Source organism: Coturnix japonica, chromosome 11 (genome assembly GCF_054131305.1).
Source record: "Coturnix japonica strain WE chromosome 11, WE-NBRP24, whole genome shotgun sequence".
NCBI lineage: Eukaryota > Metazoa > Chordata > Aves > Galliformes > Phasianidae > Coturnix > Coturnix japonica.
In genome coordinates this window covers 28,111,020-28,135,875 of record NC_140673.1, presented here as the reverse complement: position 1 = coordinate 28,135,875, position 24,856 = coordinate 28,111,020, and the positions used below count along the sequence as shown (strand labels likewise).

At 48.1% G+C, this 24,856-nt stretch overlaps 1 protein-coding gene across 25 annotated transcripts in view; it reads right to left on the bottom strand.

The window, feature by feature from the left end:
• Positions 1 to 24,856, bottom strand: part of LRRC7 (leucine rich repeat containing 7) — a 164,654-nt gene that overhangs the window by 80,822 nt on the left and 58,976 nt on the right. The gene's annotated exons all lie outside the window — the stretch shown is intronic.

The following is a 24,856-nucleotide window of genomic DNA, read 5'->3' as shown; positions in this document are numbered from 1 at the left end:
CCTCCAAACTGGGAGCTTCCAGCTCCCATCAGCTCACACAGCCACAGCTTCCTGATGGACGGCCGATCATCTCCTGAAATCAAACTTATCTCTACACAAGGCCTGCCCTGATATCTTGAAACTTACCATGGATCACAATGAATAGGAGTTATTACAATAGATATTTGATGCTGAAAGATAAACCGTATGGACATCCTTCTAGTAATGCAATAGAATAGTAAAATAACAAAAACCTGCTATAAAGAAATGAGCCAATTAGATAATTTAGAATGAAACCACCCGTGTCAGTGAAGGGCCCAGGAGCCACTCTGCACCTCGTGCAAAGTTCTTCAGAACTCACTTTCAGGAACTCCAGACTTTTCATCACTGTTTAATGTCAGTGCCAGCAGAACATGAAACAACTGCCAAACTTTGTGCCCCCCCTCCTCGCTCAGCGCTGTGAGCAGATGTGAAAGAAACAGGTCAGAAGCTCGAGGAAAAAAAACCAAAACTCTCATAACCCAGGTCCCACTTTGAGCTCAGTAGAGTTCGGGGAAGCCATCCAGGCTCCCCGTGGCTGAGCCCAGCCCATGGCCACCAACCACATCCCTCAGTGCCACTACCATACTTTTCTGATGCTGAAGAAAGAGGAAAGAAACACAGCCATGACGCTCAGCTGAACCAATGGTGGGCAAGGAGGAACCACACATTCATCGTACAAACATGTTCTTACAAGACAGTTGTTTTTCAAGTTGTAAAACTGTTTTGATAAACTAAAGAAGATCCAACTGAAACTTTTTAGAATGGAACACTGAAGTAACTTTCCATTTGAAGCTCCTATATCCTCTAACAAACTCAATGGTAAACATCTGGGTTATATCAGAATGCATCAGCTCAACTGATCATTTCTCAAACAGTGATTCTGGAAGAACTTCTACAGTCTTTCTTCCAAAGAAAATTTCCTCTGGAACTGAATTTCCCCCATTTGCCCAGCTGCAGTTTCCAGGCTGCCCCAGGCAGGCTGTGGCTCTAGCAGGGCTCCTCAGAGCTGCAGGGTGCTCAGCACACTGCGTGGAGAGGGAGGAGGTGTCCTAAGCAGCCACAAACCAAGTCCCGACAACCTGATACTGAAAATACGGATGGAAATTAGAGAAAAATACAGAAATCTCCCTATGAAATGGAGCTACTCGATAAATAATGAAGCCTGTTCATTTGCAGACTGGCACAATTTAATCTCATCCCTTGGCAGCTGCATGGCACACAGATAGGCAGTACCAGCCACCCACATCCACAGCCAGGCGTGATCCAGGACAAGAAGATATCTCAGAGGGGAAGAAAAGGACACATCAGAAATGTTCTTATTCAGTATTTTTAGAATAAAGACGTTAAGGAAAGTACCAATATCTAAAAGCCTTGTATTAAGGACATTCTACCACAGAACACTGTTGCTTTGTACAGCACCCCTAGGGGAAAAATGTCTTCTAAAAGGCTTTTAAACAATATTTATAGGCCCAGTAACAATAATACTTGCAAGCCTTTGAAAACCAGCCTATTGCTCTTGGCTAGTCGCCTCCGTTATTTCCCCATTGTGTGCAGCACAATGGCCTTCTATCAGGTCCCCTGCAAAAAAACTATTTAAAAATAAGCTGGAAAATCATATACTTTGAAGCTAAGAAATGCCTAAAATAGGTTGGCCTTCCCACCTTTATTTCACTTGTTTTTCATGCATGTAATATGATCAGTCTCTAACTGTAGGATACTGTCACTGTGGCCTAGGCTCTCTTGAAGCAGAAGCACTGTGACAAAGCAATGTGTAAGGAAGCATGCTGCAGCTACCAAGCACTCTGGAGATCCATAGGCCACGCAGTCATTAATTGCTTTTCACAAACGTGGCAAGAAAACTGTTCATTTCAGAGTCACTGCCAAAATTCTACATTCTACACAAGGTTCCCAAAGCATCAGAATGTTGTCATCTATCACAGTAACATTAAACCATAGAATCACCATGGTTGGAAAGGACCTCGTGATCACGCAGCCCAGCTGCCCCCTGCACACCAGGGTTTCCCCACTAGGAATCACTAAGGATGGAAGAGAGCTCTGAGATCACCAAGCCCAACCCAGCATCACCAATACGTATCTATCAATAAAGAAGCTACTTTTCATTGACCTTCAGATGCTGCTCTGATAGTTACGAAACAAAGAAAGAGACAAAAATAAAAAGGCTACAAAGAAGCATGGAACATATCAGTTAAGTGCCTGCCCAGCCCACATAACCAACCAACACAGCACGGCTATCCTGGGAACGTCTCAGCATCCTTCCTTACACGTACTGATGCTGTTCTGCCTATTAGCTCTCATTGATTTACAGCCCTTAAAATGAAAAGTGAACCAGGCTGTGAGACACATTTCCCTGTGACACTGCGTCCTTCCCAGTCGGGATGTAATAAGGGCAACTGCTGCCAGCACAAAGATTTTCAATGCACAGACAACTTGTTTTATACCATAAAAACTTCTCTTATGGATTAAGTGATAAATGCAGATGGTTATCACTGCAGAGCATCATAAATTGAATCAGCTTTGTCAACGTGGCAGGGCCTCATTCTTACATACTCAACTACTTACAACACGTAAGTGGATTACTAATGATCATGAAAGACTTCTGTCCACTTCTTGAAACAGTCTGTTCACAACCTGTAAATCCCAGAGCAGAGGCACAATGCAGAGAGAACCGACCTTGTGACATCTGCCCTCCGGTGCAGGAGTCCTGTATTTACCCACACACTGCACTGACCTCAGTGCCATCCGTCACACATCTGCAGAAAGTAAGGAAGTTTGAAGGGCTTTAGGAAGCAGCACTGCCCTTCTTCATCCTCTCACCAGTGTTTCAGGAACGGAACTTTCCCAAGGACAGCCAAGATCCTTACAGGAGAACAGGTCTTCCTGTAACCACCAGTGGGATGGATACTCTGTTTTAGGTGTTGCCACTTTTCAACAGGAGACAGAACATTGTGTGTAACGCAACGCAATGGGCATCAAAACACAGCACAGCACTGCCAGCCTCTGCTGTCCTAGTAAACCAAATGCAAGCTGTTGGGAAGTCATTAACAAAATTAATACGTTATGCTTTCAGATATCAAAATGTGAGGAACTGAAGCAGAGCATTACAATCTCAGACAATCACACAAACAATACAGTATGAAGCACTACCAAACACTGCTATCTGGTACACAAGAGAAAATATTTGTTTAATATACCTTGTAATATCAAAAAATAAAAGCAGCCAGATGCATTTGTAAGGAGGAACCTAATGAGGATTCAAGCCTGAGAGAAAAATCCAGCTTAGCCCTTAAAGGCTGAAGCTGCTGCCTTCTGAAGAGCCTAAGAGCTTTCTTTCCTTCTGTCTCCAGATGTGATCCTGAGGTCCCAGCAGTGAGCTCGGGGGCTCCAGGCCCTTCTGACCACTTGGCCTTACCTCGAGGTTCTGAAATGCCTCCCAAGATGCGGCTGAACCAGAACCTCCTGAGAGCCTGCAGAGCCGTCAGCCCACATCTGGAGGTGGACCTCAGAAACCTCCGGCACTATCTTGTCTTCCTGAGGTTAATTTATGGCAGTTAGCAGTGGGAAATCAGAGCCACTGTAAGTAATATATCCACATGTATATTTCATATGAATCATACCAGATGAGTTCATTGCCAGCAGGCACAAACAAGCACAACATAGGCATAAAGGGAGGATGGGAAGCCAGCTCCTCCCCACAGCCCATTCACCGCTATGAGGAGCTCCGATCCTTGAGGAGCATCTGGGCTGGCACCTCCTGCAGCACAAAAGCACAGAAGTTCTTATTTTCCTGCTCTCACACCCCTTGCTGTGCCACACTTCTGGAAGATTTTCTTATGCAATAAGTGTGTTTATTACCAAAACAAACAAAGAAAAAACAAAAAAACACAAAAACCAGAAAGGTAAAATTCCATAAAACTTGAAATCCTTTTAATGGTGCACTGACTCGCACACAAGCACCACCAAAGTCAGAGCAGCCACAAGCGTTTGTAATAGTAGTGATCTAAAATGTCAGAGCATGATACTAAATAAATTTTCATGTAAGCCTGAATTACACAAGGACACGGCAACACCCATCATCTGCTGGAGTCACAGAAGGTGGTTTTGGAAAAAAGAATGTGACAAATGATCCATGCATGATTCTGGGCTATATTCTGTCACCCATGACACTGTAAATCAGCTGCAGAGCTCGACGGGCCCTTGCAGCCTTTCTTCTCTACAGAAATATCCCCCAGGGCACATTTTCCTGTGGCCGAACACGTTCCATTTGTTCAGTTGGCTTCCAAGACGAGCTCAGCAGTGACGAAAAGGAATAAAGGCTTTCTCAAATGTAGGAGTCGCCGCCTTTAATGGAGGCTGAGCTTAGGGCCACCAGTTGGGTGAACACGGCGACGCACTCAGAGACTGGGGACACTGCCAACAGCACAAGAAACTGGAGATATTGCTCACCCCAATGCTGAAATATATTTCAGAGGAAAATGAAGCTTCTCCCGCCGTCTCAGTTGGCCACAGAGACTGCAGGGATTGAGTGGGATAATTGAAAACAGGCTGTTCCATAAACCACAACACCCGGCTTCATCCACTGGATGTATTTCTGCAACCTGAGACAATATGGTGAAGCTGCTTTTATCCAGACAGATCTTTCACAAGTGTCAGGTCAGCGTCAGTTTTATGTGCAGTCTTATGCACAAAACAGTGCTGCTGCTGTTCAGGCAAAACTTTCACACCTTCGATGGCTTGTCATAGCATTGCTTGAAATTCATGGATGATGATTCAGCACAGATAAGTTTTATCGATACGTCCAGCTGATTCATATTGCCATGAGCTATCAAGAAACAGGAGAATCATGGAATCATAGAATATCTCGATTTGGAAGGGACCCATAAAGGATGATCGAGTCCAGCTTTGCTGCTCACAAGCCCCCGGGTGGGACACAGCCCATTGTCTGTGTCCTGGAATCACTCCCGTTCACTCCAAATCCACACATGAGCAGATCAGAAAATGGGGAGGTGATACCAGTGATGTTTCCAGCAATTCGAGTCATCCAATTATGATTCTGAGAGCTTAAAAGCAGCTCATAATTTCTGCAGAAATAGAAGATGTCTCAGCTGGAACATGCCCATCAAATGCTAGACAGGTCCGTATGCCAGGGGATAAAACAAGGTCAGCTCTGTGGGTCAGTGATTTGCTTGGCTCCTTTCCTTCTGGATAGTTGGCAAAGTGCATTTGTTAAGGATTTTTCATTCTGTTATTGTTAAGGCAAACAAGTCATTTCAGACTCTATTGAGCAAGCAAATAGTTCTATGGAAGGAAGCCTCTAAACTTTCCTTCTATTTCTGTGCAGAAAATACTGTTTTCACTTGGGAAACGGTGATTAAAATTTTAATTACCCAACTTGCACATAAAAGTGTCTTTCCGTAGAGGTAAATGCGTGTTTTATAGACAGAGGTTAAAGCCCAGTTTGAAGATATGGCCCTTAGTGTCTATTCAGGAACTACCAAGCTGCTAAGGACCAGGAGATGGGCACACACGGCGCTCAGATGTCCCAGCTGGGAGGTGTGGGGCAGCGCTGCAGGGGGGATGCAAGGTAACACCCTCATTTCACCCCATGCAGAAGGCCAGCATGGAAAAGAAATCAAGATGAGTAGTTTCTCCTCAGATCCTTGTAACAAAGTAGTATACGAGCCAAAATACTAATGGGTTTATAAAAACACTGAGACGTGTAGGGGAAAAAAGTCAACCAAGAACAAACAACATAAATAATGCTTGGCCCTCCAATGCTACAACTAAATAATAACAACAATAACAATCATCATCATCATCAGTAGTAGAAAATACAGAGAAAATTACTACAAGCGAGAGCAGAAAAATAAATTTTAAGAGGTTTGTTTAAATAAGTTATGGACCAATGCTGGAACGTTTGTTCATGGCACTGGTGGGGCAAAAGAAGGTCAATGGAAGGTTAAGGAAGAGAAATCATGCCTGAGTCAGCACAGAAACGAACAGAGAGTACATGCAAATGTGTAATGAGAGAAACAAATGACCGGGGGACACTGGATCCAAGAAGAAATGGGAGCAAATACTTCCTAAATGCATAAGACAATAAAAACAGACGGAAGGTCTTAAGAAACAACATACAAAACTTTACTGCCAGGCAGTGAGATTCCTCCTACATGAAACTGGGCAAAGTTCTCCTATGTTTCACTTCCCATCAGCTCACAGGGAGGAGGAGATGGAGGCAGCAGAACTTGATCTGATAAGAGCTGGGAATCATTCATGGAAAACACTGAAGAAAGAGTGAAAGGGAGTCAGGCAACAGGAAAAGTGGAACATCGCATTTTTCTTCAGCAATTGGGGGAGAAATCAGGAATGAAGGAAAAAGCTTCCTCCAAAGATGAGCAGCTCAGCACAAGTCTAACATGAGAGAAAATTACTGCAAAATGTGGAGATGGAGGAGATTCCATCCAGTTCTGATTCACTTCACACAGAGGGTGGTGACGCACTGTTCACAGGTTGCCCAAGGGGGCTGTGGATGCCCCATCCCTGCAGGCATTCAAGGCCAGGCTGGATGTGGCTCTGGGCAGCCTGGGCTGCTGGTTGGTGACCCTGCACACAGCAGGGGGTTGGAGCTGGATGAGCACTGTGGGCCTTTGCAACCCAGGCCATTCTGTGATTCACATTGAAAGGACAGAGGAGAAATGATGAGAAAAAACTGCCTGTGTCTCTAAGAAAGGCTCTTACTGCGGAAAATTAGAGGAATGAGAGAAAAGCAGATAGAGAAAAATTAATCAGCATTTTCTCTGCATGAGATGGGAAAGGAAAGATGTGTGGGTGAAAGGCACCTCCAGGCTGCAGATCTGAGCAGTGGCTGAAGGCAGGGCATGGGAGGCAGGAAAATATATTCCATGGTTATGGACAAAAAGGTTTTTAAAGCCATTTTCCACCTTTATGGCATTGTAACTTTCATCAGTAAACATTAGAATGCATGCGAAATCACACAAAGTTATACTGGGATGTTTCCTGAAAAGCAGATGATGTGGAAACGAAATCTTTTATCCGGCAGACAATGATGTGAAAGGATGATGGTGTAAAAACAAAGAAATGGTGACTGGTTATTTTAAAGGGTAAGGGGTGCCCAAATAAAGCTCCTGCGGCAAAGTTAACCTGGAAAACCATATGCTCCTATAATAAAGCAGCACTCAGCTGGCCTTGCTTTTCCAAAGTTCTGCTAAAGAAATGAGGGTCACCATCCCACACTGTGGCACGGGTGAGATGGCCCAGAAGGCACATGGAGCTTCCCACCTCCTGCTCCCAATTAACCGAGGAGATCCTGACACGACCAACAGCAATGAGCCACCACTTCACCTCCACGTGCCACACACCTTCCTCAGCCTCTGGTTTTATTCTGGCAAGTTCTGCCCCAAAGCGCTGCTAACATCCACAGCAACAAAAGTCCCTCATTACGTCACCTACCACGTTTTTCCTAGACAACTGAAGGGATCAGCACCATCAGTAGCATCAACACTCAGACACAGGCAGGCCTTGACACAGGGCACAGTAGGAGCTTTTCAACATCTGTTCCCTTTCACAACGTTCAAATTACTCAGAGCACATCTGGGGAGTTGTTTTCCCATTTCTTTCATTGTAACATAAAATAAATCACAGTTCTGGTTGCTGCAGCACCGTATAGAGGTAACTGTGTCGGTAGGGCATATCACATGGGAGCACACTTCAGCCTATGCTTTTTTTTGAATTAAAGAAAAAAAGAACAGATCAAGAAAAGGAAGTAATATGAAAATGAAAGGAACTGATGGCTAAATGGGTTTGGAGACATAAATAAGTTCCTCTGAAGCTCATGGAAACATACAGGGAAACTGCAGATAAACACTTGGCAGGAATTCTGCCTACTCCGATATTTACTGTATTAACAGCAGAGCCACAAAGGAATTCTCAGGTTTTAGCAGCAGACAGAACACATAAGCCATGACTTCAGCTTTCAAGCTCTACTCAGAAATCCAACAACTTACTGGACTCAGGACACCCTCTGGTTCAGGAGTGCTGCCAACCACAACCCCTGCAGCACACAGCTGAGGGCAGCAGTGGGGCAGGGCAGCAGCTGGTCTCAATATTCCCCACCAGGCAGGATTTTATTTCACACAGGGTGGCAATAAAAAGAGTAAGCACACACAGTGTTATAAGGACCCCGAGTCACTGCAGTATTTGCATTTTAGTGATTTTCTGTTGGCCTATAGTGTGCCACGCTTTGTTTTCACCTCCAGACGCTCTCAAGGGTTTATTCTGTGGTAGGATCCTTCATTAAAAAAACCTTCACAGCTGTATTGTCTGTAAAAAACCAAAGCATCCAACGCCATCAAGGTGACAGAAAGGGAGAAATGTAGAGCTCAAGCCATAACTATAAAGTTACTCCTTTACTCATTTTTTCTGCTCTCTTGTTGTTACTGTTGTTTGCTAGAAAGCAACCAAATGTTAACCAAGTGCTAAAGCACCTCTGCTGAGGGCAGCCTGCTCACGGAGCCCAGGCCAGCAGCTCTCTGTGATGCTCAGCCCAGACCAGCAGCCACAAGCAGCAGGGCAGCGCTCATCCCTGTGCCAATGGCTGGGGCTCCCGCTGGAGTTCTGGGCTATCGCTCATGTTTTACCCTGTTAATTTCACTTTATTAGCTCCCATTTCCAAAGCTCATAGATTTTTTTTCTGCTCTGTACAGATGTTCCTTCTGACACAGGCAGTATATCACTCCAAGATTAACAGCGCTCCATTGCTTCTGCTAGCAAGCCCTCCCATGTGCTACTGAAACCTTTTGAAACCACCCGTGTATTGAGCTAAAACTAACAGTTGAGGTTTAAAAAGCATAGAGAGGAATCTAAGAAAAAAGGTATTTAATAAAATCTCTTTTTCTTGAGTGCTCCAAAGATGAAGGTGACCGGCCTTAACATGCTCAGGGTACATGAAATCACTTGACTCCCATTTTAACCATAAAGTATGGTGCTGCCCAGAAAAACAGTGAATAAATGGCACTTTTGTGACTTCCCAATGACAGTCTGGAATGTGTTTGTACTTCTATTCCACTGGCCCTGTCTGTAACAAGATGCAAACATGCGTCTGCAACTCGAGATCCCCACCATGGGGACAACCTGTGGGCTCATGTAGGAAGGGGCCAACCCAGCTCTCCAGCACACGGCTCAGGGCCTCCCTGCTTACAGCACCACTGTCCTGATGCACCACAGCCTCTTTCTCTCCTCAAACACTAGAATAAAAACAGACACAGAAGCAGACATGTTCAGGCAGCCATATTCACACATTCAGATCATCCCTGTGGGCACCTGTGCTGGAAGCAAACCAAGCACAGATTTATTCCTCCAGTTTAGCCCATTCAATTTCAACTCCAATATTTTTTGCACCAAAAATGCCAGCGTCCCTCCCTGCTGGCTTCGCTCAAGAATAAATGCAGCGACTCCACGAGCATCCCGCACAGAGCAGCCCCATGCTCGTACACAGCACCTCCATCCCAAGGACATCTCAGCTGCTGGGACTGCAGCCTTTATAGGATTGCACACGTGTATCTGAGCACACTCTGGTCAGGGAAGATGAGGGAAGGGATGGGAGCAGCCCATCACACTGCTGAGGAGCAGGTAAAGCACAAAGCTTTCCTCCAGCTGCCCACCCTCAGCCACCCCAAGAGCAGCACAGACCCCCGGGGGTTTGATGTGTGACAGCTGCTATAGTCATGTCAGAAGGTCACAGACAGAGCAAATACAGTTAATTTGCAGTACAGAGCTGTCAGATCACATTTTTGCTGTAGAATGGCTAAAATAATTTGTCCGTAGTTTCATTTCCACCAGAGGCTCTCAAGTAGAACACATCTCTAGCAGAACAATCAGCCACCTAACTCCATGATAGCACTGCTGTGCCTCAGCCGTGGGTTACTCAGCAGCCCGTCCTCGCTGTGGGTTTCCAGCCTCACAGTGTGGATTTCCTTCACTGAAACCACTTGAGCGGTGCCCACAGACACCCAGAACTACTCCACTGTACTGACAGAGCAACCAAGGTGCTGAGAGAGAAGCTCAGGGAGCCCCCAGGTGGCAGACACCCCCCGATGGACCACCAGCACCGACCCCAGGGACCCTCCTGCACAACGGGGAGCACTTGGCAAACAACCCCCATCACCCTCCCACCCCCCCTGCCATTGAGTTCTGATGTTAATGGATTTTAATCAAACCGCTGATTAACTGATTGTCAGAATTTATATTTAGCTTTCATTTAATTAAAAAATGAAATAAAACTGACTTGTAATTCAGTGCACGCTGCTCACTAACAGCCAGGGCCATCAATACGGCCAGAGCACTGACACATCACGTGGGGTCATTTAGGTTGGAAAAGCCCTCTAAGACCCCCGGCCCACATCCCTCATTGCCACATCTCATGGCTCTGGAGCAGCCCAGGGATGCGACCCTACACCCCCTGCTGTCGGATGAGAACTTTGTGTTTGCACTGACATTTACATACTGCTTACGTTTTATATATTTGTTGCTCCTTGTTATGTTTATACATTAAGGGATTCATAGTTTTATTTGAAGATTTATAGCCCCATTGTAACTGGAGAGACACCGGAGGAAACAAAAATCATTTTCATAGCAATGTTCAACATGGGTTGCTTAAGAATGAAGACATCAATAACTTCATTTTCATTTTGGCATTAACAGTATCCAAGCTCTTGCTTTTTTCCCTGTGCATTGTCTATGCAGAGCTGCAGGTGACGGTAATGGGAACTACATGGAGCCCTCTGACACAGCTGGAGGAACCTTGCAGCTCTCAAGCCTCTGGGTTGACCTGGTGGGTTTCAGCCCCAGGGACAACTGAGGACAGCGGCGCTCACACTGAGGGAGGTCTGTATTCCCAGAGAGCAGGGCAATAGGTCAGGTCCTGAAAGTCCCCTGGTGCAGTGTGGGTGTCAGTCCCACTCCATGCAAAATGAACAGTGCAGCTCAACAGCCCTGCAATGGATCCCGCAAAGGGCTTCTGTGAGCCACCGCGGCTTGTTCCTGTCACACAGGAAACCACAGAGAGACAGCACAGAGCTGATCCAACGTGCAATTTACTTGTCATCAATTTAAATTGTATTACAAACGCACGTTGTGACCAACAGCCATACGTAGAGACTCAAAATGCTGCAGCACGTCCCCAGCCCTCCCGTCAGCTGTCAGCTCCCAGCACCAGCAGCAGAGATGTGATGCATTCTGTGTCACACACCACGTTTCTGAAGGCAATTACGTACTCTTGCATCCCTTGACATGATCCATCTTTACCCACTGGTGTAAAATCCCCACTGAACATCAGTAGCTGCCTTCAGCTACACAGGTCTGCAGGCCGCTCCGCTCAGCAGCCTCACCCAGCACAGAGCAGCAGAACATCCCTTCTAACAGTGCTGCTCCTGGGCTGCCCCGCTCCGCTCCCAGCCCCAACCACTGCCCCAACCCGGAAAGCTGCAAACCTTCCATCTCTCCCCCAGGAGCACTGGCCAACCTTCTCCTGCTGGGAATAAAACAGACGTCGTTTCTTTTTTTTTTTTTTTCCATTCCAACTGACAGTCAAAAAAAAAAAAAAAAAAAAAAAGAAAAAGGAGAAAAAAAAAAGAGAGAGAAAGAAAGGATCAGGTTCTGTGTTAAACATTAATGACCCGTTTTGTTTCCATCGCAGGCCGGCAAAAAGCAGCCATTCATGAGTGCTTCAGAGCCCTCCATAACTCCGAGCACTTTGGGGCCGTGGATATGCATGTGTATCTGTCACCAGCAATTTGCTCCGACCGATTGACATTCTCCTCACACACATCACGAGGCACCGACTGGAAGTTCTGGGTCGGATCCAAAAGGAGAATTACTTCACCACTTGGATTTCTGCACTGTCTCAGATGCTTTCTAATGCTATTTAACATTCACGGCTGCCAGCAATAATTGGACACAAGCTGGACCTGTAAAGGATGCTCCTGGTACCAGGCGGGGAGGACAGGGCGTGAAGAAGAGACAGAGCAAGGGAGAGGTGACCTGCCGACAGCTGCCCATCCTCAGCCTGGCTGAAGGACTTCTAGGAAAGCTCTCAGCCCGGCTGCTGCCTCCAGCACGGTTCCTAGAGAGCTGCCCGCAGCCACAGCGCTGCCGTACATCAGTGCCAGAGCAGCAGGCAGCCCCGCAGAGTGGTGCCTCCATGCCAGCACTGCCTGGCACTGCACAGCTGCACTGCCACGTTAGCACTGCCCGGCCCCACAGAGCTGCACTGTCATGTTAGCGCTGCCCAACACTGCGCCCCAGCACAGGGCTGCCCACACACACAGACCTGAGGCAGCTGCAAAGCATCACAGCCACTGTGCAGCTTTGGGTTCCCCTTCTGCCGCACACGGACAGCCCCACGCTGTGTTTTTTAATACAGATGTGTTCACTGTGAGTTGACTCGTGCTATCTGGTACCCGTACAGTGCAGACAAGGATGCCATGGGACTCCTGAGGTTTGTGGTTTACGCTCCACCTGGCAGCAGTGAAACAGACTGCAGCCCAGAAAGGAACACGGTGGTCAGAGCTGCTCCTGGGGAGGAACCAGTGCTCAGAGAAAGTGAGGGTGAAGAATCCTGCCCCTCTCCTGCCACTCTCCTCAAATTTAGGGGGTACCAAAAATCTGAGAATAGAAAACTGATCTTTCAGGTGAATGCTGTCATGTGGATATGGCACTTCTGTGTTTCTGTAAAACAAACAAACGAAAAACAACTTTTGCAAGGGTTTGGAGTTGGGGCTCCCACCAGAGGATGCCAGGAAGGGCCTGACCACCTCCCAGCATGGGCAGTGCCAGGATGGGAGCAGCCTGGGCTGGGCTGGTTAACCAGAGTGCCACTTTAAACTGACTTCACACCGACAGCTTAACACTTAAACAAAGCTGAAGAGCAAAGCTTGAAATGGGATAAAAAGCTAAGAGCAGTGCAGACAAAACACCCATACAGATAACACGTAGCCAAAATATTTATCATTGATCGGTCTGGTCAATCTCTGGGGATCTGAAAACCAAAGGGCCAGCCCTAAACCCAGCTGCGCTGTCCTGAGGTTACTCTTCTCCTCGGGCACAGGAACAAGCAAAATTAAATCTTCCCTTTCTCTCTTACTTCGTTTCCTGCAGGAATCCCTTCCTTCTTAATCTCACAGAAACGCCGGCAATGAACTCTCCTTTGCAAGGATGATGGCAGTAACAGAAGAAATGCCTGAGAATGAGTTTCTTTCCTGCTCCCTTTGTTCTCAGCAGCTCAGTTACAAAATGAAAAGGTGAAGAGGACACATTTTCCTTTCCCTGCAGCTGCTCTGTGCTTGCGCCTCTATCAGATTTCTTAATTAGCAGAGTTTGCTGTAGCTGGAATGACGCTCTCACTGCCCTCAGCACGGCGAGGCTCAGAGCTCTGCAGAAACGCGTGGTGAGAGCCTGGGAGCACGGCAACGTGTTTCCAACATCTCGTCCTTCGGGACGATGGGCAGGTGACAGCTCTGCACTTCAGAGCCATTTCTGTGCAACGCATTCCCCACTCCGGCAGTGTCAAACAGGAGCAGCTGCTGCAGGAGAGCAGCCCAACATTGCATTATTCCAGTGGGATAACCCAGAGCTTCCGCTTGACATCACTTTCCTTCTCAGTTTCACCAAACACTGGGGAAATGTGGAAAATGGTGCCCTGTGACCCAGGCACACCTCAGTGCAGCCCGGCAGGAGCTCCCTGCCCAGGGTCAGCTCAGAGGCACCCACAGCCCAGCAGCCATCCCAGCGCTCACCGCCAGCATCCAGAACAAATGGAGAAGTAAAAGAAACTGATGGCTTATTGGAGCAAGGAATATATTGCTGCCTCTGCAGGCCAGTCTGCCATCGGCTTAACAAGAATTTATGGGAACCTGAGGGTTTATTTCAGAAAGACCTGTCAGGAAAGCACAGACCATCCTTCTCTGTGCATTTTTACTCCTGTTCAAAATGCGGTGTCTTCAGAGGTTGTGTCCGCACGCTGCTGGAGCATTTGACATCTGTCCTAGTGCTCCAAACCGGCTGGTTACAGACACAACTGCTATAAGCTCTCATGCACCATCCATCAGGTCCTTGGTGAGAATTAGAATGGACCAGGCAGCTGCTGAACCCAACGAGTAATAGAGAAAAAGGAGATAATCTGAGCAGCTACAGGCTGTCAGCCTGACACTGATCCTGCACGGCGTGATGGAATAAGCAATGGGCAACATTATTTATAAAGAATTACAGAGGCTTAACAAAGTAAGAGCCAGTACATGCGTGAATTAAAAACACTGCACCCAGTTGGCAAGGCAGATTTCTTCTGCTGGGATTACAGGTGTGGGGATAACAGTGCCAGTGGTAACGCAACGCAATCAGCGGGTGCTGGGTTTGCTGCCGGAAGGACTTTGAAAGAGAGAGTAGAGAGTTAGAAAACCAGGACATTGCAGCAAGTGGGCTTGAAACTGACAACAGAAAGCTTTAGAACAGAAGCCCAGCAATCAATAGAGAGCCTGCACAGGGGTGAGGTCTGAATCCAAGCCCCAGACTTCGGCCTTTTGTTACTTCACCTCTTCTCCAATGACATAAAGCATGAAATCATTATGTGCAAGGGAATTAAAAATAGCTGGGCTGAAAATAACAAAGGGAGCAGGTGACTGTCCTTGGTTGGGCAACAAGGAACAAGCAAAGAGCACACATTGCACTGCGTCCAAGCACTGCCCTGTCCGTGCACAAGTAGTACAAGCAGTGAGGAGTGTGGCACAGAAAGCAGCAAGATTCACCAGGCAGGGGTTACAGTAATCACAGTGCAATCATGTGGTACAGTGATCTCCTGCAGCCCTTGGAAGTGTAAATAAGGCATCACTGTATTGGAATAGAGAGGTTCTATTAACTCCGGGCTTTGTGCCCACAATTAAAGAAAAGCGTGGAAAAAAAAGTAAATGGATGAAGTTCAGGGAAGGGACAGGAGCCCAATCAAGCACCAGAAAGGAACTTTCCAGTAGGAAAGGCTGTTTATCTCATCAACAAGGAACCTTTGCAGAGACTCGATCAGAGTCTGTGTGCAATAAAAACAGAGAAAAGGTGATCAATGGTAAAAGACTCCACAGCGTTACAGACTGAAAGTGAAGTACACAACAGAAATGGGGGATTTAGGGATGGAAGCTGAGATCCCAGAGGTCTGTGGAACCCAAAGCGACCACTGACAGATCAGCACTCACTCTCCACCATGCTGTATCCTGTATCACAGGCAATAAAGCTTCACGGAGGGGCTGCAATCTGCACAGAGCTGCCCTCTTCTCTTAAGAACAGCAAGGGAACTGCACAATGCAGCAAAGGCAGCAGAGAAGGGAGAGGAGACCCTGCTGCTGTGTGGGGCACTGTGCTGCAGTACGATTCTGGGGCAGCCGACAGCAACATTTGTTTGGGGTTTTATAGTGTTTGGAATAAAAATAGTTGATGAATCTCAGAATGAAGCCATCAGCCCGCTCTGTCTGCACGCCCCGCAGCTGATGGATCTCCTGCAGGAGGCGGCTCTGGCCATCCAGGCTGTGCAGGGTTGATTAATGAGAGCCACGTCTCTGAGCGTGAGCTGCAACAGCCCTCTCACAAATTAGGATCAGATCCAAATCTCCATTCTGCTCGGCTCAGATCTCATGGAAGCTCATTTCTTCCTAATAAAGCTTCAAGAGGTTCAACGTCAAATGTGAGATGTCAGCAGAAGAAGAACCGCTCAAAGGGCGGGGACTAAAGGAAGCCATCCAAGTGCAGCATGTCACACTGGATGCTGGGTAAGTCAATTAAAAGCAGGGAGAAACACTCAGATGTGCTGAACCAGGCTGTAGGTCTTTCATTAATCATGACTTCGTGGCAGATAAGATGCATCCATTTGGCTCAAGAGGAAAGCGAACAGGAATAGTGGAAGAATCCTGACTACCATCCTGTGCTGAGCAGTGCTCCTGGCAGAGCTCCCCTCCGTCCTTCTGGTAAACTGGTACCATCAATAACGCCTTGCAGAGATGATTACAGAGGCTGCAGATCACTTCTAAAGTTGTTTAAATGCTTTACTTCAACAGATGGTTAAGTTCAGAAGAAGTTCATTATGAAGAACGCCGCAGGTACCTTCACTCCAACAGTAAATTATATCAGTCCACAAAATGACATTTAAAGCGTGCTTAAATATTAAATATTACACTGTTAATTTTGGTTCCCTCCCCCCTCCTTCATCCACTGAGTCCAAAGGCACCGAGTTCAGCTTTCACAAGAAGCTCGTCGGGGTAAAACGTCCCTTGAGTAAAATCTCCAAGATTAGAAACAATTATTTTTAATGGCAGAGAGCAGGAAAAGGGCAAAGCTGCTGCCCAGGGGAGCACGTGGCGAGGCGTGGAAAGCAGCGGCTCAGCTGGACAGCAGCTCCTGTCCCACCTGGTGCCATACATGGGGTGCTGTGTGCTGCTCCCCCGGCGGCTGGCAGGGCTGCTGGGGCACATTTTCAGGTGGAAGGGCTCGGAATATGTCAAATCACCAACCTGAGCTCCAGCCGTACCCTTGAGACACCACCCACATAAAAGGACAAGTAAAACACTCATTCGGCCACTAAGCCCAACATAATGTACCCTCAACTTACAACAGAGCTCATCCTGACCAAACCCAAAGGGTCCAACTGCTGGATCCCAAATATTTTTAGATATCAGCGTCTTCTGCTGGCAATTTACATTAAAGGAAAACAAAAGCTTGTGCTGAAGACGTGTGGGTTGAGATTTCTAAAGCATCTAGTTGTTGTGTTCCAGCTTTGGAACATGCACTGGCTGACACAAGAGCTGGACCATGCTGCTGGACCATGCTGCTGGAGAGCCTCACTGCTTCCCCTGCACTGCCACGGGGAGAGCAGCAGCAGTGTGAGGCAAGTCATGCATGGAGCGCGTCAGGACAGAGAATGGCAGAATGCAGCCCTGAGTTGCTCATCAAGAAATCAACGTGGCATTAAAAATACTGAAAAGATCCAGCTATCATCTATTAAAAAGTACTGGCAGAACTTCAAGGGTTTCCCACAGCTATGAGGTTTTTTATGGCTCAAAGTGCCTTCCTGCTGCTGAATGCAGGGAGAAAGTCAGGCGAATGGACACAGTGGCACAGGCAAAGAGACAACCAGCCCAGCACAGCTCCATGCCATGAGAGCTGACAGCTCAGACCAGCTCCTCATCACTGTTTTCTGCAGTCTCTGCTCATCAGAGACCCTGCCTGCCCAGAGCAGGGCCCCCATCCCCAGCACTAATGAGCCTCCAAGAGCCATCTCACAGCATCCTGCACACCCATATAGGGGAGCTCATGGCTCCTGCTTTTCCCACCTGGATGATTTTATGATTCCATAAGCTACCCATCAGCTCTGCAGTAAGCCCCCAAGGCCCTGGAAGCAAGGCTTGGGTTGGGCCAAGCACTGTCCCAGTGCAACGAGGCTGCAAATGGGAGCAGCATGAAACTGGGATGCCTCTGAGCTGTCACTGTGCCTGGAGGGGGCTGGCACAAGCAGCCAGCGAGCAATATGGTTCATAATTGGTGTTAAAAGGGAAACCAGGAGGAAAGAGGTCACCTTATGCAGAAAGGCTTACAGCCACCAAGCCAGAACTGCTGTCTCACACCAAGGACCTGCACTTGTCACCCAAAGAGATGAGCAGCATTCATCTACATTAAGCTGTGCTGTGGAGCAGAGCCTTGTTTTCCAGGCAGATTTCCTCACCTCTTCAGACAGTGTTCTCTTTTCTCCCCTTCGCTCTCATTTTTGCTGAAGATTAACATAACCCAGCTGAACGTGGCTTAAGGAGACACTATTTCCATCTCCAAACAGCACCGCCAAGCAACGCTGGGTTTTACAGGCACTGAGCCCTAACTGATGCTTCCAAACCAAACTGTGGGGCAGAACCTGGAACATTATCAGGAGAAAGCAGGCATGACTACGTGCAGAATAGTTTTTTGGAGCTGTTCAAGGCATCTGTGAATGGCCTCGTGTTTTATGCTTCAATCACACTGTAACATCACCTCGCGTACAAACATAGGCTTTGTTAAAAAGCTGCATTTGGCTCTGTCCAGAATACAATGTCTGATAGAGCTGTGCTAAATAAGCAAGTGCTGGCAGCCTGATTCAAACCTCACGAAGTCAATGCAGGTGCCAGTGACCTCAGTGAACTTCTGGATCGGGTTCCAGTTTGTTGGTGATCCTGAAAGCATGAAGGGACTCGTAATTCTCCGTGTTCCCCTCAATGGTTTCAGGAGAATTAAACTATCTGGGACTTCCCTTACAGTGCCAAGATCTGAGGCATCACACACACTTGCACAAACAAGCCATCCCCCAGACAAACAGCAGTAATGAAATGAAAGACATTATTTCTCCCACATTAACATACTGCAGAGGGTGAGCAAAAACACAGCAGAGGAAGCAGCCATCGAAAGCCACTTAGAAATTCTGTACACAGAGTATCTCAGCAGCATCAGTGTCTGCTGGGGCTCCTCACGTACCGTGCCAGCTGCACCAGCCCAGGTACGGCAGACCATGCCCTGTGTGCTGGGTCACTGCTGCGCCCACAGAGCAGCCCTAAGGGTTCATGCAGCATTCCTGGGCTGCCTGCAGGCTGCTGCAATGCCATGCACCTCTCTGTGCCAGGAGTGAAGCAGCAGCTCCCAAGAAATAACTGGATTTACTCTGCTGAAAGGGAAAAGTAAACGAGACAGCAGGCCTTAGATGCAATGAATCCAGTGACACTCAGTACTACCAATACAAGCAAGATTTATTCACCAGTTTGCCCATGCAGAGGCTGCAGAAGCAATTCCAGCAACTTTGCTGAGCCTCTGTGTAATTCCATCATTGCTGTGCTGTACGGACAGGAGCAGGTTTCCACCCACAGCATTTTGCAGCCTGCACTGAGCCTTGCAATCTATGCTGTGGCAGACTCTTAAAATGATTACAAATAAATACAGCTTTTGCTCTCCTTGGTGACAAACACAAGATCACAAGTACACAGGGTGCTAAAATATCAGAGTTATAAAACTACCCCAGGACATCAATTACAAACCACTACTGACACTGTAAAGCCATAATGATGGTAAAATAACAATTAAATGGGCAGGGATCTGCATCCACAGGAATCTGCACGGAGAAAAGATACAAAATAAAGCTGGGTTTGCCATGGGGCAGCGGCAGGAGGACAGCGTGGCTCCCATGCAGAGCAATGCAGGCCCTCCTGAGCATGGTGACCTAGCACTGGGTTGCCATGGATATCTGTCATTTGTCCTAGCACAGCATGGAAAAACAAGCAAGAAGAGCAGAAACCGGAGAGACAAAATGTGGGAGAATGACCTTAAATTGTGCTTAGCTGCAGACTACCTTTGCTTTCAAAGTAGCTTCAATAACGACCCACACTCATCTCCAGAACAACATCACGATGAAGCCTGCTAAGAAGCTTTTCTTCACTCACTAAATAATAATAAGCATTCCTGTTACATCCCTGGTTAAATAGTGTTATTAGGCCCCACTCCGTATTTTAATTCCACTCCAATTCAAAATCCCTGTTTTAGCCAACTCCATCAGCTAAGAAGCAGCTCTTCCAGTGGGAACATTGGAAGCATTGCGAAGATAAGCATGTTGGAACTGTGGGGTTGTGCCCCTCACTGCCAGAAAGGCACCGAGTCCCAGAAAAGCAGTGACTGTGTGAGGGGTCTGAAGCACAGCGCTGTGGGAACTGTGGTGTTTATCTGGAGCAGAGCAGGCTCAGGGGAAACCTCACTACTACCTACAGCTCCTGGCAGGACGTTGGGGTGAGCGGGGTCAGCATCTGCTGCCCAGAGGATGGGGAGGTCACCATCCCTGGGGGTGTGCAGAGCCGTGGGGATGCGGCACTGAGGGATGTGGGCAGTGGACACGGGGTGGGTGGGTTCGGGGATCTTGGAGGGCTTTTCCAGCCCCAGTGACTCCATGACTGTGACACACACGGTGGATGCCCTTCTCAGGCAGGTTCACTCATGTGCGCCCACCTTCACTCCCACACTGCTCTGATATCTGATATCACGCAGGTTTACTTTCATTCATATCTCTGGAGCTCTCCTGACTTCAGCTAAATGATGAACCACAGAATCACAGGGGCTGGAAGGAACCTCGAGAGATCACCAAGTCCAACCTGGGACTGAGGATGAGAAACAAGCAGGATTTGACCTTCTCGGTAAATCCATAGAGCAAAACAAGCTCCATGATATCTTGGAGCCACATCTCGTGCATCTGGTCATAAACTCCTTCCTAAAATGAATTAAATTAGCCTGTCTAATGGACATCAGAGCAAAAAGCTTAATGCATTTTGATGCTAAGATGAGCTCCACGCAATTTATTAGGAAGCAAGTAATCATACTAAATCACAGTTCTCATCTGAAAACAAGGGAAATTGCCCCAACATCCACAGCTTTTCCCAGCACACGGCTTCCAAGCACCCTCCTGGGACAGCAGGGTGGGGTACAGGGGGCTCCTGCAGCCCCAAAGGCCCCTCTGCCCCCAGCACCAGGGCACAGCACCTGCTGGCTCTCAGCTGTGACCACACAGCAGAGGGAGGCATGAGAGCCAGATCAAAGGAGAAAGAAAGCACAGAGCTCTCAGCTTCCTCATCCTTGTTCAAGGAACATGTTAATGTCAATACATTTAACCAGCCATACCCGTGCAGGGCTCTGTGCTCCTATGGAACCCTCATGTTGTAACCATACTGCCCCAAGCCTGTCCCTCACCCACCCCTGTCTGGGGCATGGGGCTCTCCCCACCCCATTGCAGGAGGAGCTGCACAATTTCACACATCTCTGCCAAATGCACCTGGATTTTCAGGAGGGTGGGGGAAATCTCGAGCCTGATGGGATGGCCACTCCAAGATGGCTTCAAAATGGGAGAGCAGCAGACATGAGCACCCCAGGCAGAGAACTGTTTCTTCCCACCTTGTCCTGACAGACTCCAGAAGAGAACAGTTACCAGGGAGCAATTATTACCCAGGAAATTTCTGCTGGGGACCCAAGGTTTGGCTGATGTGTGACCTTCTCCATGAGACAAAGAACCAAAGAGCAGGTCAGGAAAGGACCTGAGAAGATCTGTTTAGGCATCTGTGCTGGTTGGTCTGACTAAAAACGTCCTCCCTACCTCCAGCACTGCGCTTTCTGTACAAAAAGGATGCAGGTAATGCAGAAATTGTGACTAAACTGGGAAGGAAAAAAAGGAAAAAGGAATTTATCACCACCACGCAGCCACACATGGCCCTCAGTGCACACACAGCCCCTCAGTGCACACACAGCCCCTCAGTGCACACACAGCCCCTCAGTGCACACACGGCCCCTCAGTGCACACACGGCCCCTCAGTGCACACACGGCCCCTCAGTGCACACACGGCCCCTCAGTGCACACACGGCCCCTCAGTGCACACACGGCCCTCAGTGCACACACAGCCCTCAGTGCACACACAGCCCTCAGTGCACACACAGCCCCTCAGTGCACACACAGCCCTCAGTGCACACACAGCCCCTCAGTGCACACACAGCCCCTCAGTGCACACACAGCCCCTCAGTGCACACACAGCCCTCAGTGCACACACGGCCCTCAGTGCACACACAGCCCCTCAGTGGCAGCTGCCCACCCCATCCCCAGGTCCATCTGTTCCAGCACACTGCTGTCAGAGGGAACCAACACCCAGAGGGGTTAACGTAGCCCTGCCACTGCCAAGTGCTGGAAGGTATTGAAAAGCACAGCAGCTCCTCACTGCTCTGCGACCTGCTTGAAGGAGCCCAGGAATGGATGATAATCACAGAGCAATCTCTACAATCAAATGTTTATGGATATGTTCTATATTCTACATGCATGTATGAGTTTACACACAAAAAGCCATGCAGGCTATGTGCTGGGGACAAGGGCCACGCATGGCTTTTGCACTCAGTGCTGAGGCATTTTTCCTGCACCCTGACAAAAGGCAGCAGCAAGTCCCTGCTGGAGGCAGAGGGAGGAATGAATGCTGAGAGGTGGCTCCTTGAGATGATTTAACATTCAGACATACCAGCTCATTAGAAAGACGATTCCTCTTTTCACTTTCTAGGCAGCCATGAACTTCCCTCCCAAAGGGCGCAACCCCTCAGGTGTGCATTCCTTACCAGGAACTAACTCGACCCATTCTCTAATCTGATATTTCTATTAATACCAGCGATGCTTTTTTCATGCCGCTCACCCCATGTCGACAAAGTTGGAACATTCAGACTAACGGACCAGAAATATGTAGAATATTTCAGCAAGGACACCCCTTATTTCTCTTCCAGGTTTCCCACAGCTATTCTAGAGTTATAAAAAATGATCCCCTCATTGAAGTAAAAGGAAAGGACACACTAGATGAGGAACATGCTCAAAATAGGGCTAAAAGGACAGGCAAGAGTATCACTTCCAAGTGAGAAGCAACTAAGTGGGTCACAGCAGAGGGAGGGAACACGGCGCAGATCTACCAGAGCCACAGGGCAGGGGGAGCTCAGAGCTCACACAGGAGAAGGCACAAGTCCTGCACAGCTCCAGCCCCTGCTCACACCATTCCCCAGGTAAGGCAGCTCCAGGCAGAGCCAGGCTGGGAGCAGTGAGGAGAACAGCCACAGAAGAGCCCTTCTGCTAACAGACAATCTGCAATATTGAAAGTGGTCAAAACACAACAGCACAACAGCAACAGAACCTACCAAAACATCACCACAGAACGCAATAAAAAACCCCCAGGAGCATCCTAACTTGCCATCCTCTGAACAAGGCATCAGCGTTCCTAAAGACAGCGGTGGAGCAGAGCCAAGCCTGGCTCCAAGCAGTGCAATCCCATTTGGCTCCATGTGCTGCAGACTGGCCGTAAGTTCAGCAGTGCTTTGAGTTACCGCATGGCGCAGGCAGGGCAGGCTCTCACCTGTGCTGGGAGCCCATTTCAGTGAAGGACTGGGGAGGGAGCAGGGTGGAAGCAAGGGAGAAATCCAAGTATTTTTTCCATCCTTCCATGGATAATTAATCAAGAAATACAGAGAGAGACTCTCCAAAACTAAGATGTCTCAGATGAGGGCTAAATGGGACACGACACTTTGCATTACACCTCTCTGTGCTAAGTCTGCCCACTCAAAAATAGCAGCAGTGAGTGAGGAATGCCAGCAGCCCTTTGCTGCAGCGGGCACTTCCACCAACTTAATTCCTAACTTGTCAAAGCTAACATATCATTGCTATCATAAATGGAAATGATCATTCAGCAGCAGAGTGTTAATGACATGCCATCACCAGGAGTGCCTTTCCCCGGCAGGATGGAGGCTCACACACCAGTCAGCCCTGCAGAGTGCACAGAAATACCTGCTGGGAATGGGTTTCTATGCATGGACTCATGAGCTGATGTGCTCTTGCAGGTATGTGTCTCAGTGCTCGTTTCTTAGCATGACTTTCACACACACTTCTGCAGGAGTCCCAGAATGTGGCTTTCCTAGAAAAAAAAATAAAACTCCAGTACTTTGAAAAATACTGCGGCAGCTTCTGCAGCCCTGGAATAATGAATAAAGGAAACCACATCTGAAGGCACTGAGGGAAATTCTTGCAAATATGTGCATGTTTGGAAAGGAGCTGGAAGGGGAATGGGAGAGGGAATGGGGAAGGGAATGGGAAAGGGAATGGGAAAGGGAATGGGAAAGGGAATGGGAAAGGGAATGGGAAAGGGAATGGGAAAGGGAATGGGAAAGGGAAAGGGAATGGGAAAGGGAATGGGAAAGGGAATGGGAAAGGGAATGGGGAAGGGAATGGGGAAGGGAATGGGGAAGGGAATGGGAAAGGGAATGGGAAAGGGAATGGGAAAGGGAATGGGAAAGGGAATGGGAAAGGGAATGGGCAGCTTGCTGCTGTCAGCTCCATGGTTCCTAGCAGGGCAGCACACCCAGTGAGCCCCTGCCTGGGTCAGGCCCAGCTCACCTTGTGCCACTCACTTTGTCCTTTAAGGAGAACACGAGCAAACGTTCTGCACTGGGTTCCCAAAGCACAATCCTGGTGGACAGCTCACCCCTATCAGTCGGTGGCTGAAAATACAGCGTATCTATTTGCTTGCACCTCTCCTACATACTGTTACTGTTAAGCACCCGAGAAGAACAGTTGCTTGAGAACATCAGCATTGAGCTCCATCTCAGAATTGCTCCTCCCAGTCAGCAGGCAGGAGATGGACCTGCCAGCTGTAACACCAAGAAGGTACCAGAAATCACAGGTGGTGGCATCCCCGACCCACTCGTTCTGACAGGTAAAGCCCACCCTCAACACCAAAGCATTGCTTGTGTAGCAAAGCCAGTTTTACCCCAATTAAGCTCTGTCAAGAAACCACTAAACCTTGGAATGTTGTTAGCATTGACCCTAACTACCTCCGTACTGCAATAGCTGTGCACAGGATCTTAACTGTTCTGATCCACTAGATAACAAATGCACCCATCCATCCATCCATCCATCCATCCATCCATCCATCCATCCATCCATCCATCCATCCATCCATCTCCACGGCATGTCTGCAGCACCCAGACCCAAGGTACCGACCTTTGGAAGGGCTGGTCCCATGGACTGTCCATAGGGTATTGTGATGACACGGAGCTGCAGATCCCCATGGATCCACATGGGCCATGCCCTTCCTCCTCACCCAGCCCCAGCAGGGTGAAGCCAACTCCTCCTTCTTCCTGTAGTCACAACCAGCACAAAGCCTTCACTTCAAAAAACATCTTTTGGGCATGTTTCAGCACCGGGTGG